Raw genomic sequence first — 19640 nt, forward strand, 5'->3', positions numbered from 1 at the left:
TAGGTTACTCTTTCCCTATATTTGCTTTTATTCTACCTTCTCTTCCACCAGCTAGGTGCTCATTATGTTGTACATTATCTGCCATTTTTCTGGCACAAGCAGCATGCTGGCACAAGTCAGTGGAAATTCAACATTCATTAAGGTTAGGCTGTATTTCCTGTGTATCTCCTCTGTCCTTTTTTTATTTTTTCCTAAGATGATCACTTACAAGAATGAGACTAACACTTAACTTAATTTTACAACCGGAAGCCCTCCATGTTGGACAGCAAAGCTACATAAGTTGCATCTTGGCTACCATTGCCTTGATGCCTGGGATTTAGTTTTTCTCAGATTTGGGGATTTTTACCAGTAGGTTTTGAAAAACATTAACAATCTTAGTCACCTACACACTTGCACGAGGAGTGCGTTCTCAAAGAAGCAGTACTTTTTGACAGAACAACTATGAAAAATGCTGAGAAGTAAAAGGATCATCACAGAACACATCCCTTTTTCTTTTTAAAATGTATAATCCTTACAGGAGATTACTGATGGGTGAATATTAGAGCTGGTCTGCCTTCTAGCTTGAAAGCTTGTTTCTCAGGGAAAGCTGTCTTCTGGCAAATTAAAGGAAATGGAGTTTCTCAGGATCCTATTTCCCCCTGCACAGGAGAAACTGATATAAAAGAAAGGAAGCTCGCTTATTCCTGTGAATTCTTCCTCTATGTATATGTGTGTGTGTGTCTGTGTGTGATATTTTTATCCCAGTGGCAAAACCCAAACACATCAGGTGCAGACCCTAGCATGTTCTTTTCTCATATTATCTACATCTCAAGGAAACATCGGGAAGCTAGATAAATATGGCTCTCCCTCTGTCACTTATTCCTGCTACCTGCTGGATGCCACAGGTCCTGCAGGTTCATCCACATGCTCTATACCTTGGTTAAATGTGGGAGGAATATTGGCGTCACTGTTCTAGTTGGAAGATACTTACATAGCTCCACTATTACAGCATAGTCATAAGCTTTAACATGTATATCTTCCATAAATCCATCGCAGGCAGACTAACACATGTAAAAAAAGGGAACAGAGAAAGAAAGTGTAAATGGCTTGCCCAACATTACATATATCCATGGTCACGCAAAATCACATTTGTTCCCTGGCAGAGCAAGGCTTGATTTGTTTCACAAGCCAAAATAGTGCATGAATTTGTTTAACAAGCCCAAAATAGTGCCTTAACCCTTTCATCTCTAGATCAGTACCTTGTTATGGTGGAATTAACATCGTATAGTACGTAAAACAAATACAGATTTCTCATATCTGCCAAGTATGTACAGAAACTTCACAGTATTTGGACTAAATGGGACAGTCAGGGATAGCAGATGGAGTGCAGAGCTCCTCACTTTCAAAACAGGTTTTGGGGCTTGGAGAGGTCAGTCAAAAAAACCATCAAGTCCCACATGATCTTACCTGCTGGAGAAGGTGAGAATTCCATTCCTATATCTTCTGCAAGTTAATTTCCTGTTCCTGCTCGACATCCTAAACCTTCACAGCCTGCACTCTAGGGCTATGCTATGCTATGAGGAGGGAGAATCCAATTAATTATGTCCTAGCTCGCATTCAGCTTTCAGCAAGCAGTTATTAGACAAAACCTGGTTGAGGCCTTTACTTGATTTAGGAGGCTTGTGTGTCTTGGCATTCATCAGGATTTACTGATGTTGATAAATTGCTCTTCTCTGTTATGGCTCTAAATAGGTATATCAGGTTTGTCCAAGGCTCCTTGCCGAGCCTTGATCTAAATGGTTTTTCATCTAGGATTATGGAGCAGTTGTTCTTTTATCTTGAACTGCGATATGGAGGTCAGGATTAATGAAACTGGCATTTGTCTAATTACGAATTCCATTATTATTTTCTATCCTCAAACAGCTGGGGGTAAATCCACATGAGCCTGCTTCAGTAAAGCTCTCCTGAACTAGCATAGTAAGATAAATTAAAAGTAGCATGAGCCACGTATGTCCTAGGATATCTTTACATGCACTATCTAAGAGAGCCTAGGTTGCAATCTGCAGACATGCTGTTGCTAGATCCAGAGCAACAGAATTGAAAGAGGTGGGTCGGGAATATATTCTCTATGAGGACTCTGGGATGCTGCCTCCTTCCTCCTGTCCAGCACCTATTTGTGTTAGCTGCTCTTTGAAGAGTGGTTGGAGGAGTAACACGCAGACAGATGAATAGGGGAGCATGCATACAGCTACCTGCTAGTACAGCATGAACTGATTGTACTAAGTTTGGTTTAGTTAAGTTTCAAGATAATTGACAGGGTGCTCAGAGCCCTGAAGCACTTCTGCTATATTTTAAGCCAAAGGAAAACCAAAGAAAGAGGAAAAAAATCATAAGATAATTTATTTTTCCTTCCTCTCAGCCTCCTGTGTTCCTAACCAGGAGCTTTGTGAAGTACTTTAACTTGGTTTTCAGACTAGTTCTTGAGATCATAGCCACAATGGGCAGGACTCTGCTCTTTCTCACACAAGTACTGAACCGGAATTACTTGGGGTTTTTTCCTCCTAAATTCCTTCTAAGTTCTTGTGAGTCACTATATCACTTGACAGCTGAATTTAATGCATCTGATTGTTAAGTTCCCTAGCTGCTAATGTTCAAAGATCAGTTACTGGCAAATACATGTAATGTCTGTAATAGAATTGCTGCACGTATATGTTAAATAGCTTCTGGGTTTTGCTTGTTAATACCAGGTAATTCAGGCTAGACTCTTTCGGTATAACCAAATATAAAATCTAATCTGTTTTGACCACCTCCATCCCATGTAATATTCAAATTTGTGCCAGTTTTACATGAAAAACTGCAGTAAGGGGCATATATCTTTCAAATTCCAAAGAACTGCCTTGTACAACTATGCTTGTACCCCAACTGTCTTTTTTATGTAATGTGTTTTAAATGCTCACCACAATCATTAGATTATTCCTCATTGATGTAACTGTGTGTTTATAGAAAGGAAGTCTGTTTTTCCACAAATAGTGTTTGCTATCCACTGTTTAATACCTAACTGTTTTTAAAACTTGCTGTCTGATCAATAAGTAGAAAAGATGTGAAGAGTTACCCATCACAAGTGAAAACCAGAGAACAGCTGAGCTTATAATATTGTGGAAAAACCCAGACACAATTTTGATGCAAAAAAAAATCAGTAAGCATTTTAAAATAAATAACCTCTGCAAATATTACAAACCTAAATACTGTCATGAATGTTGCTGAAATATTCACAAGGACAAGAAGGGCTTAAATTGGTGAAATGTGATTACTTGGAAGATGCCATGACTGTACAGCTCAATAGTCCATGAGCAACTTTCCTGATGCAGAACTTGCTATTCCTGAAATGGAAGTGGTACTCTTTCCTTCCATCACTGCACACCACCTTCTAGGGGAAATTCACCTCCACCTCACCAGACTATTGCCTCAGCTGAGCTTGTGGAAATCAGGTAATCTTTTGGCACTGAGTATCTCTATATCACCTTAAGCTTTCTTATGTCAAAATGTCAGTAGTACTAGATATTTTTATACGGCTTAATATCGGTATTATTGTTCTTTTATATGTCAGCCTGAAGATATAATAGTATCATAAAGTGGTCTAGATGTCAAGGTATTTCATTATTATATAATAGTCAGTGCAGTTTGCTCTGCTCTCCTTAGCCTTACACTAAAAGTTGACGAATTTCTTCAGAAATCATTTATTAATTTACATATCTGATTAATATAATAACAAACCAGGACATACACTTACAGAAAAGGTATGTTGGACCTAACAATTAAATAACCAAACAAAAGCAAATACCTAATTGCATTATTTGCTGTTAGAATAATATTTTCAGTCGTAAATTTTTGTATGGACAATCAGAGGAAAAAGCATTCCTGGCTTGAAGGAAGACGTGTTAAATTTCTAATCTTTTATTGACTGCTTAACTAAGAATATAGGAAGACAAGGTTAATCAGGATGACTCAGTGTGAAGAAAGCAATTGTGTGCTTTTTTTTAATGGCCATGCAAATTTAAGTGAACTATATGGTTTTAGGCAAATATCTGTATGTTTATTAGCACATCATTTTTGCAGTGTGTGACAAATGAGTAATTATCTCTAGTAGATAACCTTGTATGAACATACACCAGCTTATATGCACTACCTAATGTAGAGGTCTCCAGAAACTATCGTATTCTGTACAAAACCTAATGTATAATTTAAGGCAGATATTCAGACCAGCACTTCATTTTGAGCAAGCATTGTCTTTTGTACTTAATATACACAAGACTATTGAAGGATAATACTAGTTATTATCTAGCAAGTGAATCTCACTACTATTAATTATCAGTGAACTAAAATCAAAATTACATAATTATCCTCAAAAATGTCTGCAATAAGAACATGTCACACTATCATATCAAAGGTCCCAGTAACCCGGTGTCCTGTCTCCAGCAGTGGTAATAGGTAGCAGAGAGCATCCGCAACCTCCTTAGCACTGAAATGGGTGCAATAGTTTGTATCAGAAACAACTGGTTAAAGCGCAGCAGGAGTTTGATTCATCTCCCTTAACAGCAGTTATCTGCAGTGTAGATGCCTACAGCTGAGCTAACTGTCTAGCCTCCCTATCCAAAATTAGTCACTGGAAGGACTAGAATTATTCATTTCTGATTTGCAACCTTAAAATGTCTGCTTCTCTTCAGGGACTGTAAGAGCAACCTGCAGTGACTGTCTCAGACATAAACATTTACATGACTCCCTCCACAGGACCTTATGTTTTAAAACACTCAAATGTTTATACATGCAGGTAGGACGGGAAAGCCAGGGGCACTGCATTCATCTTCTCTGCAAACAAATGCAAGGGAGATGCCTCAGGTAAAACAACTTCATTCAAACTCATTCATCTGGACATGTAAACTATAGCCAAAACTAACAGAGCTCATAATTTTTTAGACTAAGAGAATTCACCAAGGAGCTGCTTGTTCTCTGGTGAAGAATGGTGATGAAATGGAAGGATTAACAAAAGAGATCTGTACCTACAGTGAGGATTTTAAATGGGCAAACTTTGATAAGCTGGGAAAACTATAAGCAGACTGGACTGAAGTGCTTAGGGAAGCTAATGCTTGAACTGGATTCTTCTGAAGTCAAAATTGCAAAAAATAGTATGGAATTTTTATCCAGAAACTGGTATGAAAAGGTTCAGAATCAAGCCACACAATTAACCACCTCAAAAGGATATTAGAAATAAGTAGACACCCTTAGTGAAATACAAAAAGAGACCAAACAGTTTCCTGGAGTGCAAAAAGTGTAGAGCTAAATTAAGAATTGCTGAAAGTTAAGATGAATTAGATCTTGTAAAGGCAATTAAAATAGTAGATTTTAATTTTAGCTGTATAAACAAAAAGAGAACCAGAAAAGAAGAAGGGGCATCTTATGTAGCAAAGCTGAACTTACTTGCTTTTTTGCCAGTATGTCTTGGATAAATGGAACAAAATCTGTTTTGTGTTCACCAAAAGTAGATTATATGATAACAACACCATTTTTTTTTAAGACAAAGATATTTTCTCTGTGTTATCTTTCCCTTGAAATGCAATAGCTTTAATCAGCTTGGATGTTGCTTACTCACTTTCTATTCCACACAGAGAATCATCAGTTTATGAAGAAGAGGATATATATAAGAACTGAAAAGAGGATAGTTAGAACACAGATGACAGGAGTTTGTGCCGAAAACACAGTCATAATACTAGAGGGAAGTATGTAGCAAAATTCCTCCAGGAGCAGTTTTGGTCTGTCTTGATCTCTAATTTAATATTTTCATGTAGTATATATTGTCATGGGAAAATGTGCGTATCCTAATGAAATCTGATGATGATGTAAAATTGAGAAGCAACATTAACATAGAAAAGGACTTGAATATGGAGGGTATAAAGCAGAATCAGAGGGTATAAAAGAGGATTGGAGAAGAGTTTTAGGATGGAATAGCATTTAACAATGCCAAGTGCAAAGCAATAGACTTAGGAACAAAGAATGGGAATCTCTGCTGTTGTATAGGTTGTCATCAGATGACCACAGGAGAACTATGTGGTGCCAAGATGATGTGACCGTGAAAGAGGCAAATGTGATTCCAGGACGTGTCAGGAAGTCTCAGTACCATATGGAAAGCTGTCCCTGGACTCTCTTTTGGATGGACCACCATTCTCTGGTGCAGTTCTGGTGATCATTTGTCCCAGGGATTGCTCCCTGCAGACAGAGATGGCTTCTAGTTGCCAGGTTTTGCTTCCTTGGGCCTTCACATTCCTCCAACGCTAGCCCAGAAGGCTTAAGACACCCTTAAATTCCACTGGGGTGATGCCAGGCCCCAGAGTAAGCAATACATACTTTCACCATCATGCTATAAAACCAGCACGCTGGTGGGCTCCATCCAGCGCAGTCCTTACATTCACTTTGAACTGAAACCTCATCCCGCCACATACACACACACACACACACACACACAGAGGAGTTGTTGTTATTATTATTATGTTTTAGACCCACAGGGTCCCTGCGCTGTCCCCAGGGAGAGCCAAGTCAAGTACTGTGCAGTGTGTACATGAGCCGTCTGTGCTTGTGGAGGTTTCATTTTGGACAGTGTGGATGCTGTGCACCACTGCGTCTGAAGGTCATCTGGGAGGATGCCTGCAGACACCGGCATGGACACAAAACTGCCTGTGGACATTCAGGACCAGCATCTACTACCTTGCTACAGTCTAGACAGCTTTTCTGGCTGTCACTGGAACACACTAATTCCTTTCCTGATCTTTGATCCAAACTCTAGAAACAGCTCTTGCGGCTACCATGGGGATACATGGGGGAGCCTTTTTCCTTTGGCTATCCTAGGAAAGCTGGACAGTTGCTAAAATCCCAATTTAATGATTCGTTGGCCCTTTGCCAATCTAAGGAATCTTGCTAAATAAGAGAGATGTGGGACCAATGCCTCTTACCCAGTTACCTTGATATCATACTTAAGTCAAAAGAAAGAGATAAAATATTAATTCCAAATGTAAAGCAGATGTCACAATTGCAAAAGTTTATAGAAACAAAAAGAAACTGCTTAATCTGCTGGTGCTAAGATCAACATGTAAAAAAAAAAATCTCTCTCCTTTTCTACACTCATCTATGGTCAGTGTTTCATAGACACACTGGGTACCTCTACTCTGGTAAACACACAGGGCCAGGGAGTGAGCTTTAACACTAGACCCCATGGTTGTGGGATTCAGAGATAATTTTTTTTTAAAAAATTATGGCTTCTAAGACTGCTGGATGCATTCAGGTCTTGCTTTCAAAACTTGTTTGTACAAACATGAGTATAAGAAATGTACCTTACCAAAAAAGGAAAAAAGGACAACTGTGACATCTCAGTTCAGTTCTAGAAGCTGATGCCTCACAGAAAGTCTCCAGCTTTGGCAATGCTGTACACATAAACCTGAGAAGAGGAGAAAAGATTGCTGAGTGTTTCCTCCTGTCCTCTTGCAGAAATGAATTGGTTTATTCTGTTCAATCCTAGGATCGCTTTATATTTTCACTGGTAATTATGAAAGGAAAAGAGAGAAATGAAAACTGACATGGGTCTCTAAGACCATGTATTATATTTGGGGTCCAGAATGAACCACGTGCAGCCCATCATTAGACAGACTATGAGGAAAAAAATACTACCTTTCCTGCATTAATTCTGTAGTCTGAAAAAAAGCATGTGAAATGGAGACCATGAGATTAAGATTCAAAAGCTCTTGCTGAAGTGGAGAGATACAGACAGAACGAGTTCAGTGGGATGGATTTCTAGCTCTTGGCTATTGCTACCTTCCTTTCTTGGGAAGCTCAACCTTTGCTAAGCAAAGAGTTAATGCAATGCTCTGTGTTGCTGTGCTGAACATCCTCTAGCAGCACATTCGGTTTGACATTAAAAGGAAAATAATTCAGCTAGTGAGCTGTAGAGTGCTATTGCCTGCTCTAAAATTGCGACTATGCTTACTGTGTTCTCTTGACATTAGTGATCAGATCATAGAGACTCTACTTTTGTTTACAAATAATTTCTTTTTGAACTAACAGCATCAGTGCTGCTAATGTTTTTGGGCTGACTGCAGATACAATCATGTCTCTCTTCCATGCCTAAGCTAATCGACTAGAAATGAACCTTGGTGGGCAGGTTCTCTAAGGTGATCAATGTAAGGGACCCCTGTCAGCAGCATGGATTTCAGGAGCATTTTTCATGCATATAACACTCTGTTGATATGGATCAGATTGTACAGTTAGGGTCTATGATTTTTAGGGACTCAGACATTGCCAGTAGGAAAAAAGCATTTCTCTTTTCAAGCAAAAAGAACTCTGCTGGCATGTTCTGAATAAAGCCCGTTGAATCACCTTGCTAGCATCTCCTAATGACTTTTCTGCTTCTTTTGACTCCCACCATGAATACTTTTCTTTCTAAAGAAAAAATTGATAGTATTATTTGACAGCAGATACCTGCTTTACATTGGGAAGAGAAAGATTAATGACACAATAGAACCCCAGTATTTGAAAACCTGTGAGCCAGACTTCTCCCTCTAACAAGCTACTTCTTCCACCATTATTCTCCACTTTTGTACTGATTTGCAATTGGCTGCAAATCCTTGATGTTGCCTAATTGATTCAGACAACTAGGATTTCATTGCAAAGCAGTGATGCCCTAGTAGTCTATAACATGCTAGAGTATTCTTTCTAGAGCCGCATTAACAAAAGAAACATGAACTTACATCTCTAGTGTTACGGCACAGTTACACTGTGCATACTCTCATGTTATATTGCATTAAGTGACTTAGGAAAGTTTAAAAAAAACAACCTATGAACAGATTCGTGAAATAAATATTTAGAGTTATTCAGAAAGACAAGATGAGCTCACAAAACATAATTATATTTTCATAGCTTGTTCAGCTTAAGCAGCAATTTGGGTTCAGTGGGACTTTAATTTATTCCTGAATTGTTTGTTTGCTCATAATTTGTTATTAGATTGCCTAGTAATACATTATTCTCTGCTGTTTTCAAAATGTGAGGTTACAGCTCAAAATATACTGAATGAAAAGGCTCTATCAAGTGGATGTTCTCTTGTCACTAGGACCAGCAAAAAAAGGAAGAAATCCACAACACAACTAATCATGCCAGGCAGTAAGACAGTAAACTGTCTTCCCTCTGTTCTTGGGAGCAGCATCTTTTTCCAGCACTGTACCTACATTTTAAATCATGATAATTCTTTTATTCATTATTTTCCTTCAAGTTCCAGTCACTGGCTGCTTCCTCATCACTGTTTTGTATTCTTGACTTCTTGTCTTACAGGATTCCTGAAGACAAGGCAGGAATAGAAACACAGCACTTGAATTCACCAATGACTGAAGCAACCTACTAGACGCTCATTAATTAGAATAATTAAGGAAACCATTAAGGAAACATTTGTAAGACTCTTGCTTTTGTAAATGATGTACTACAGATCCATTGACAAATACAGGCAGATTATTTTGCTTGGAGAGGGCTCTTTCCTCTATTTTTCATGTACTTACGTTTCAGCTGTAAACTTGGGCCAGGCTCCATCCAGCTTTTCACTCACTTAAACTGTTCTTTATTTATTTTACAAAGAACTAACTAAAAAATTACAAGTGGTGTATTGCCCTTTGCTCACAAGTGTCAGTCCTCTAGCCACACCCTCGATGCTTTACATCCCTCCCAGCAGCATTGTTGATATTTAACAAGTATTACAGAATGATAAAGGATATTCACCCACTCATTTTCAAAATGCTTTTGGGAATAATGTGCTCCACTTGACAGGGCATTCCTGCTGAATGAAGCTTGAAGGAAATAATATCAGCTCATGCTTTTTGTCTTTGTTAACAGTCCTGTGTTTTCCCTTAACTTTAGCTGTCTACAAAGCTCAATACTGAAAGATGACTCTACGCTGATTTTCCAGACTGACAAGCAGAAAATTGGCCAAATATATATTACTAAGCACATGTTAGACAGTGTTAAGCACTAGCAGTTTAAAAAATTGTAAAGACAAAGAGGCACATCCATCTTCAACCGATGGACTTTCAAAAGATGATCTATTGCTGAGGAGTCTCACTAGCACTCAGTGTCACCCGTGAAGAAACTGCTTTACACCAGCACCATCATGAGTAGCTTCCAGCCGCAGTAGTCAGTGTGGATGGGGAAAAAGTGCGCTGAGCCCTTCACTCATACGTGTGTCAACATTATGGGTTTAATGAACTGTCTTGTCACAAATCCTGTGAGAATAGCAGTCCTGTGGGGATAGCTGTTTGCAGGGCTTAGGCACAGAGCTTGGGATATATGCAAGAGACTTATCAACAACAGGGCTGTCCCACAACCACAGGCAAAGTCAAACCTCTTTATCAACCCTTGCCTCCCACTCCCCTCCAGTAGCATCCACGCTATCTGTGTTTCCATCACGCGTGGAATGAGAGGAAAGGATGGCCATTCTGGAGTGGGAAACAGGATGAAACAGAGGATGACAGGCTTAAAACCTTCGGTTCTTCCCTTTCCAGAGGCTAGAGATACGGCAAAAATACAGGACTCTTCAGTCTGGAGAGGAGAAAGCTAAGGGGGATTTAAGAAAATCATGTAGATCGTAGTCAAACCGAACTGTTACTCACTGAAACCTGCAATACTGGAACTAGGGAAATTCACTGAAATGAGTGATAGAGCATTTTAAAGCACATATAGGAAAGTACATCTTTACACAGTAGATAGTGAGCTTCTGTAATTTGTTGCCACAGGGGGCTGTGGGGGCAGATGGTATCAGCAGCTTCAAAAGGGGCTGGACAAATTCATGGCCAATGGGTTGATAGCCAGATACTATAGAAAATGAGCAGGGATGTACCATGTGATACAATGAGTTGTGGCTTATGGTGATGTGTGAGGGAATTAACTCGGAAGGTGGCAAGGCTCCCGTGCACTCTCTAAACAGCCTCTCCTACTGCTGCGCTCAGCGACAGAGTACAGGGCTAGGTGACCACTGGTGTGATCTATTTCTTACGTTCATACTGAGGAGGACACTAGCAATGGAGGAACCTGAAAGCCATGTCCCACGCTTGCAAAGTACTGGTATGAGATACAGTTTTCAGAATCCATCTGTCGTGGTTTAACCCCAGCCGGCAACTAAGCCCCACACAGCCTCTCACTTGCTCCCCCCCCAGTGGGATGGGGGAGAAAATCGGAAGGGTAAAAGTGAGAAAACTCGTGGGTTGGGGTAAAGACAGTTTAATAGGGAAAGCAAAAGCCGCGCACGCAAGCAAAGCAAAGCAAGGAATTCATTCACTCCTTCCCATGGGCAGGCAGGTGTTCAGCCATCTCCAGGAAAGCAGGGCTCCATCATGCCTAACAGTTACTTGGGAAGACAAACGCCATCACTCCAAATGTCCCCCCTTCCTTCTTCCCGCAGCTTTCTATGCTGAGCATGACGCCATATGGTGTGGAATAGCCCTTTGGTCAGTTGGGGTCAGCTGTCCCAGCTGTGTCCCCTCCCAGCTTCTTGTGCACCCCCAGCCTACTTGCTGGTGGGGTGGGGTGAGAAGCAGAAAAGGCCTTGACTCTGTGTAAGCATAGCTCAGCAGTAATGAAAACATCTCTGTATTATCAACACTGTTTTCAGCACCAATCCAAAACATAGCCCCATACTAGCTAGTGTGGAAAAAATTAACTCTATCCCAGCCAAAACCAGCACAACATCTCACACCATATTGTTGAGATTCAACAAGGCTAAGTGCCAGGCCTGCACTTGGGTCACAGCAACCCCATGCAACGCTACAGGCTTGGGGAAGAGTGCCTGGAAAGCTGCCAGGCAGAAAAGGACCTGGGAGTCTTGGTCGACAGCCAGCTGAATATGAGCCAGCCAGTGTGGCCAGGTGGCCAAGAAGGCCAATAATGTCCTGGCTTGTATGAGAAATAGAGTGGCCAGCAGGACTAGGGAAGTGATCATCCCCCTGTACTCGGCACTGGTGAGGCCGCACCTCGACTACTGTGTTCAGTTTTGGGTCCCTCACTACAAGAAAGACATTGAGGTGCTGGAGCGTGTCCAGAGAAGGGCAACGAAGCTGGTGAAGGGTCTGGAGCACAGGTCTTATGGGGAGCGGCTGAGGGAACTGGGGTTGTTTAGTCTGGAGAAAAGGAGGCTGAGGGGTGACCTTACCGCTCTCTACAGCTACCTGAAAGGAGGTTGTAATGAGGTGGGTGTTGGTCTCTTCTCCCAAGTAACAAGCCATAGGACAAGAGGAAATGGCCTCAAGTTGTGCGAGGGGTTTAGATTGGATAATAGGGAAAATTTATTCACCAAAAGGGTTGTCCAAGCATTGGAACAGGCTGCCCAGGGAAGTGGTTGAGTCACCATCCCTGGAGGTATTTAAAAGACCTGTACATGTGGTGCTTAGGGACATGATTTAGTGGTGGACTTGGCAGTGATAGGTTAATGGTTGGACTTGATGATCTTAAAGGTCTTTTCCAACCTAAACGATTCTGTGATTCTTTGGTATTGTAAGCATTGTCCATTCAAGACCAGGAGTCTGAGATAACTTCTTATTTCTGCTCGGCAGCCAAGCACAGCTGTGGCAGCAGCTGGATTGCAGTTTGGAAATGTGCCTGTGGGGACTGGCCTTACTCTCATTAGACCGAGGAGACAAGTCTCTGTGCTTGATGAGGTTGCCTTAACAGCCACAAATGATTATGTTTACAAAGGCTGTGAAGGGAAGCTACAGCCAAGTCCTTGTCAGTCTAAGCATGGAGAACATCCTTCCTGAATGCTTCCCTTGGCCGCAAGAAAACTGTGAGTTAATGTGATACTTTAATATTATACAGCTCCGCTTTGTAAGATTGCTTTGAAGCAATTCTGATTTACAGCAAGTAATAACACAGCTAATGAATTTTTTTTTTAATTGAAGAGAATGAGCATAATCTAGTTATAACAACTTTAGAAGAGTGTGACCAGTTTTTACACTAAAGCCAAACAGGATGACCCAGCTAATTATAGTTCTGACAGCCTGATATCAATCCTGGGCAAATTAATGGAATGACTGATACAGGGCTTGATTCCTCAAGAATTAAAAGAGGGGAGTATAATTAATACCAGCTAACAGGGGTTTACTGAAAATAGATTGAATCCTACTATGTTGATTTTTTAAAAAAATGAGATTTCATGTTTAATCTATAAAGGTAATAGAATAAATAAAAAATACATGACCTGGTATGTCGCAACACTTTGAGAAATCGTACACATCTAAGGTGTACTGATAGGTACATGATATGTAATAGAAGAAGGATAAACTGTTTAACTGACAGTGTCCAAATGTAGTCATAAATTTGGAATCACCAGTGACCTGGTGCTTCTTACAGGTGCCACAGGGTTCAGCTGGGGGGCCCGGACTTGCAACAAAATTCTGATGCTAATGGTGTTTGAAGATCACACAAGAGGGTGTGAAAGCAATAAGTAACAAAGAGGCTAAGGCAGACAGCAGCGTGGATTGCTCTTCAAGTGTGTTGAACATGCGCTTCAGGACAGTCTGAGGGAAATTGTACATCTGTGGGACAAAACATATAGGCAACGCTTGAGAATGGGGGAATCTGTCCTGTTGGGCAGTGACTGTGAAACGAAGTGGTGGATCGGAGTTGCAAAGATGTGACTATGAAGTCTGACTGTGGCCGGTCGTAACACGTGGTGCAAGCTGCTGAGAAAGCTCGAGTAGCATTGCTGCACTGCTTAGTCTCCCCTTCTTGATTTCTTTATTTCGCTTCTGTAGAAATAGCTTTTCTATAACGTGCTCTCATCTGCTCACTCTCTGAGGGGTATAGCTCTTTTACCCTTAGCAGCCTCATCAGTGCTGGACTCTTTCTGGAGAAACACAGCACAAGTTTCTAGGACAGACAGGATGAAACGCCTTCTGGAGGAGCCCGTCTCCCTTCACTGAGAGAAGGTGAAATCTAGAAACTGTCTTAGACTAAGCCCCTTCGTTTTAGAGAGCTAAAATTGAATAAAATTAATCCTGCCTGATAGCTGGAATTTTAGACATACTTAGAGACCACAAAGCCTTTTGAGTGTGAATGGTGATCAGACTATCTGGCACTGAAGTTGATTAAGCTTTCTTTCTAGTCAAGATAAAATTACAATACTCGTTAAAATGGTTTGAAGTGGTTGTCTGTGTTCCCTGGAGCTGTCTATGATCCTTCACACCAAAAGAACTTACAATATTGAAATTAATATACTTTGTACCACAAGCACCCGCCATATGACATGAAGGGCAAAGATAATGTGTTACAGAAGCTAATATGCTGCAAATTATTTTCAAGGGCTCGAGTGAGTTCAGCAGCAGAAACAGGTAAATTAGAACATTTTTAGAAATGCATTAAAGGTGTTTTGAATTGAGAAGCTGAGAGAACTTTTAGACAGAATTCAGCGAAACAAATGCTGGTTATAATCAAAGCTATGTATCGTAAAAGATGAATTGCTGATACAATGCGAAAATCTGTGCGATCTGTGCGATCTGTTTATTGTTCTAAGTGACTACGTCTTGGTTAAATACCAGGAAATGATTGATCTCCCATCACAGATGCTTTGTGAGTTTGGTTTTGGTGCATCATAAGCGATTTTAACAGCTGGGTATAGTTATTACAATTCACTAACTGAAACAGCAATTTTCTTTAAATATTTCGGATGACACAAATGAGCTCTATGGTTAGAGTATTCTTTTTCCTCAGGTATATTGCAGATCCATAGACCATATAGTAAAAAAAAATCTTTCTTGCACTTTGAGTGAAATCCTGTCTCAGTGAAGTCAACACATTATCTTCAGTGAAGGTGGATTTTCATCTCCTCTCTCTACTCTTTCTGAGTTTTATGAACTTCGAATAATTACACAGAACACAGTAGTAATACTTGCCTGTACTTGCAGGGTGGCACCTATGTGTAGAGAAAATGGAGATCTCTCACAAGGGAATATTTATAGAGCTTGCTCAGGGTTGTCAATAAAACTGTGTTAGAACACTTTTAAAACTCTTTTAGCAGGAATAGTCTTATTTCAGACAGTTCCAAATGTACTGAGAGGATATTTGAAATATTTAATTCCATTCCTTTCTCCTGAATATTCATTAACTTCAGAAGAAAAATTCATACCATAAGATTAATGCCATAACTTTAGGACATCCATTGCTTGGAATGACTGGCTGGTAAAATGGCAAACCTTAACATACATATAGTGATAAATATTGTGAAGTTCTACTCATTTTGGCCTCCAATTTGACTGAGTTAATTCAGCCTCCACGTAGAGACTATGCTACAATGATATTGCTACATGTTAAATAACTACAGTGACATACATTTCAATGATGTCTTTAGGTCCAGCCTCCTGCCATTCAGGGATCAGAAAAGTAATGGCTAACTTAAAAAAATATATACAATCAGAGTTATTCAGCGTATTGAACTACTTGTACCACAAAGTGAAGCAGGGAGTAAATTAATGGGAGGGTTTAGTGATAAAAGTGATTATTGGTAATAGGAAATAGCTATGGCAATCTGAATTAAAAAAACCCCATGTACACTGAAAAAAACCCCAAATCTCAGCAAGCAGAATGATGTGTCTTTCAGAAGACCTTCAGAATCTGTTTGGAAAATTTTGTAGGCACAAGTAAAACTAGCCTATACCATCTTCCTTGGACACAAGACATGGAACTGAAGAGGACAGGGAATACTAAAGAACAGGTTTTGGGGTTTTTTTTCTGCTAAAGGAGACAGCTAGATGTAGAGATAACAGGCCATGCAGCAGCATTTACATTTTTAAATATTTTGTAAATTGTTGTATCAGTTTGTGGTCCTATGCTCAGCTTAAAGGATGTTGGACCATTGAGTAACATGTATGTTATACTTACAAAGGCAATGCGAGTCTGAAGAGGTTATAAATATAAATATGAGGAACGTCAATGCTCATATGTGTATTGAAAGCATATTGCCAGCAATCATTTGGGGGTATGTGTCACTTCATAGCTCATGAGAAGGAAGCAGGTAAGGATTTTTTCTTCAAAATAAAGCAACATTGCATGCATTTAAAATAAAAACTCCAAGTCTTTTCCATATTTATCCCAGCTGGAGAAGAAACTAGTGTGGGAAATTCAGTTATGCTGTGCACCTCCATGAAAACAGCTGACTGAAACTTCTTGGTAGCATGGAAGTAAACTTCCTACAGCCATTCCTCCGTGCTCCCATTCCTTACTGTAATTCACCACATTTAATGTAATTAATTTGGAAAGAAGGAAGAGCAGTTTTCCCAAAGGAATTTCCTGACTGGCAGCTGTTTTACATAATCAGTGCAGAAACAGTGGTGGTGGAGCACACTCCAGCTATTACCTCCTAATGGACATTTACTTTGCTTTACTACTGTTTTCCTCAGCAAGATAGCGAGGGAGATTCAATTTAAATTCCTTCCCCTATACAATTAATTCTTTAGCTAAGCATGTATGTTATAGAACCTTTTGCTTTGGGGCAATAATGAGCACCCAGTGCCCAGTCAGTCTGCAAGTCACCCAGGTATTCCCCAGAAATATCAGCATCACAAACCGAGTATCAGTTCAAAAATCCTCCTTCCCAATGAGAAAATGGTAACATCTTAGATACTGTTAGCTTTGTGTAACTGTGAACTAAAGAAAACGCGAGGACCCCAATAATGTCTGTAAAAGAATTTGTGAGTGCTGAGTGAGGGAAACTATATTCATTTTAATAATTATTCAAGCCTATTTGACTGAATTTGTCAGGTGAAATGGAAAAGCACTATAAAAAAAAATCAAGTAATCATTTGACACTTTTCTGTGGTAAAGTGTAGTGAAGATGGCGTGGAGAGTAGTAAATGTGTAATAAATCCAATATTTGATTCCTCCTGAATAATGTTTACTGAATTTGTGGGAGGAAAAGAATCACATCTTTCCCTCTTGGCTCATATAATACATAGGTGACTTGTGGAATGTGTCTCTAATTTTCCATGTTTGTTTTAAATGAAAAGCTGTGTATTTTTCTAATCTAAATTTGGAAAGAACCATCAACTTGGTAGGAGTTCCCCCTGCACACTGTACATGTTCAACAGTAGGTGGTGCTCCCAGGGTAGAAATGTACATAGTCTAAAATGCAAATTAAAGAGGGTTTACTGAGGAAGGAGAGCTCCTTGGGGTTTTTAATATGGTAACTGAAGAGTATTTGAAGTGCGAAATCTCTAAAAAGATATTAGATATTATACTAACTGATTTTAAAATCTGTGCAACTACATGACCACTCAAACAAACATGGAAGATGTGCATTTTTCAGTCTGTTCTTTTTCTTCCAAATATTCACGCAACAAATTGTTCACTCAACTTATACCCTGACTATGGAATTTCTGTCCATGCGCTTTATTGCCCAGATGTCATTCACATTTGCTGAGAATATAAGTATCAAATCCAAATTACCTATATGGTTTTCTCAGTTGTGAAGTGTTTAATCTGTTTTATTAGCAATTGTGCACTTTAAATATTCTTTTTGAATTACATCCTAGAGTTATAGCACATACCATGGGATTCTTAAAAATCCTAGAATCTTTTCAAAGTTATAAATAGCAATAGAAGCTAACATTTTCTGTTGGGTTTCTTTGCTGTAGGCATTCTTCATTCAATATATGTTTGTTTTTTAGTTTAGTTGCTTGAATTTTGTGATACAAATATGGTCTAACACATTCTTTATATGACCAGAGAGCATCACATGGGGGGGACATAACTTAGTACATTCAAATTGCAGCTTGAATGGCATTGGCAGAGCATCCTACAAATTTTTAATAAAATATAGAACTAAAGGTAAAATTGCAGTTGAAAACAAACCACAAAGATCAAGTGTCCCAAATAGCTTTCAAAGAGGAGGGTGTTGTTTTTTCATGTTTTTTTAAGTGAATATTGGACTTTCTTTGCCTGTTTATATTTCTGTAGGAGTTCAACAACATTTGCATAATATAGTATTTGTTTATACACAATCTGACAAATCTGGTAATTTGCAAACAGTGTATTTTGTTAATTATAGTAGGTGCTTTGGCTATTTACGTATTTGAGCAGCTTGAGCTAAATTGAGAGAATAAAACCAATGAGGCAGGAAAGTCCAATTAAAAGTACATTAATCAAATGCTCCCCAAATGTCTCTCCTCTCTAATACGTATTGTTGCACTTTATGTAGAGTGCCTGTTTGATGTCAATTGTCCTTCTGTATCTAACGCAGCATCTTGTTCAGTCAGTGTGCAGTAATAAATGTAATTGTCAAGTGCCTGGTTTTGGAGACTTCGTTTTATATTTTTATAGATTTTATAGTTCATTTACATTTTAAACCATTCTTCTTTTTAAGATTAATTATAAGCCAGAAATAGCGAGCAATGAGGAAGTGACTAGCATGTTAACAAATGACTGTTTAAAACGCAGGCTGCTTTTGATCTACCATAGTTGCAGTAGACTATCTTCTGATCTGCGCTGGAAAAAGTAGAAATAGACTCTGTTGGTTTTCACATAAAATTCAAAATAGAAAAGCACTTCAACAGAGCACTTACCATTTGTTCCCTAGATATCTGATGAACAATATTAGCTTGACTCAGCTTCTAGTATAACGCCATAAATCAACAATAGGTCTGTGGGAGCCCACATGAAAAGTTTATTTTGCTGTACTGATGCATCTCTCAATAAAAAAATAAGGACTTGCAGTTGTTCTGAAACAGAAATTAGGCAGTCCAGTAGTCTGAGAGCTGGACACAGAATTCCAGTTCTTTGCTCCATTGCAGCATCTTTATGTGATGCCAGGCAAGACTTTTAGGACCATATCTCAAAAAGTGAAAAAAGGGACATTAAAACAAGATTCATAGAGAATTTAGGATCTAAATCTGTTCTGTCTAATCCTGGGAGTGCCTCAATCCTGTTATGCTGTTCAGTTCCTTATATGCCTAAGACACACTCCTGTTTATTTTGAAAGCGGCCCTACTTTGAACAAGGCTGAGCAGTATGTGTCTGCCCAACTACAAGACCGTCCAGGGAAGAGGCAGCGTTTGTCCCTGAGGTGGGGGTTTGTCTGGCAGGCATTGTCAGCACATACTGAAGGCGTGCTGACAAGACTGGGCTCCCTACAGAACCCCGCTGTGCTCACTATCGAAACAGAAACCCTGCAGGAGGGTACTCAGATGCTGCTATAGAGAAAGAAATAGAAGATTTCCAGAAAACGGTACATCAAATTCAAATATTTCTTTATCCATACAGGGCTGGAAGCTCCTGAGAGGAGTGATTGGCGTTGAAATTGTCTCAAGCTGGAGAGAGATCTGGAACTAGCACTTGGTTTAGGTTTCTCACTGTTAGACGATTGTAAAAGGTGAGTCCCATGGCCTTCTCCTCTTCGGTTCAGAAACAGGGAGAGAGAGAGAGAGATGTTTTTTGAGTGAAAGGAGTGTAGGAGCCTGCCTGCAGAGGGTGAGCTGTGGGTGCCTGCATCGCTGCATGAGGCATGGGAACCAGAGAAAAGGTGGGATTGCAGCCACACATGCTGTACTCATCATCTCCTATATGTTAGTGCTACCTGGTGCTGCACTGGATGTGACAAC

General features: G+C 39.7%; 1 long non-coding RNA gene across 1 annotated transcript in view; it reads left to right on the forward strand.

Moving 5' to 3' along the window:
- Window positions 1-19364, forward strand: part of LOC140648893 (uncharacterized) — a 35092-nt gene extending 15728 nt beyond the window's left edge. Inside the window, exon 5 of the long non-coding RNA XR_012041377.1 lies at window positions 19303-19364. This is a non-coding gene — a long non-coding RNA (uncharacterized lncRNA). The remainder of the gene's footprint in view (window positions 1-19302) is intronic.
- The last annotated feature ends 276 nt before the right edge of the window (window positions 19365-19640 follow it).

Source organism: Ciconia boyciana, chromosome 3 (genome assembly GCF_034638445.1).
Source record: "Ciconia boyciana chromosome 3, ASM3463844v1, whole genome shotgun sequence".
Lineage (NCBI taxonomy): Eukaryota > Metazoa > Chordata > Aves > Ciconiiformes > Ciconiidae > Ciconia > Ciconia boyciana.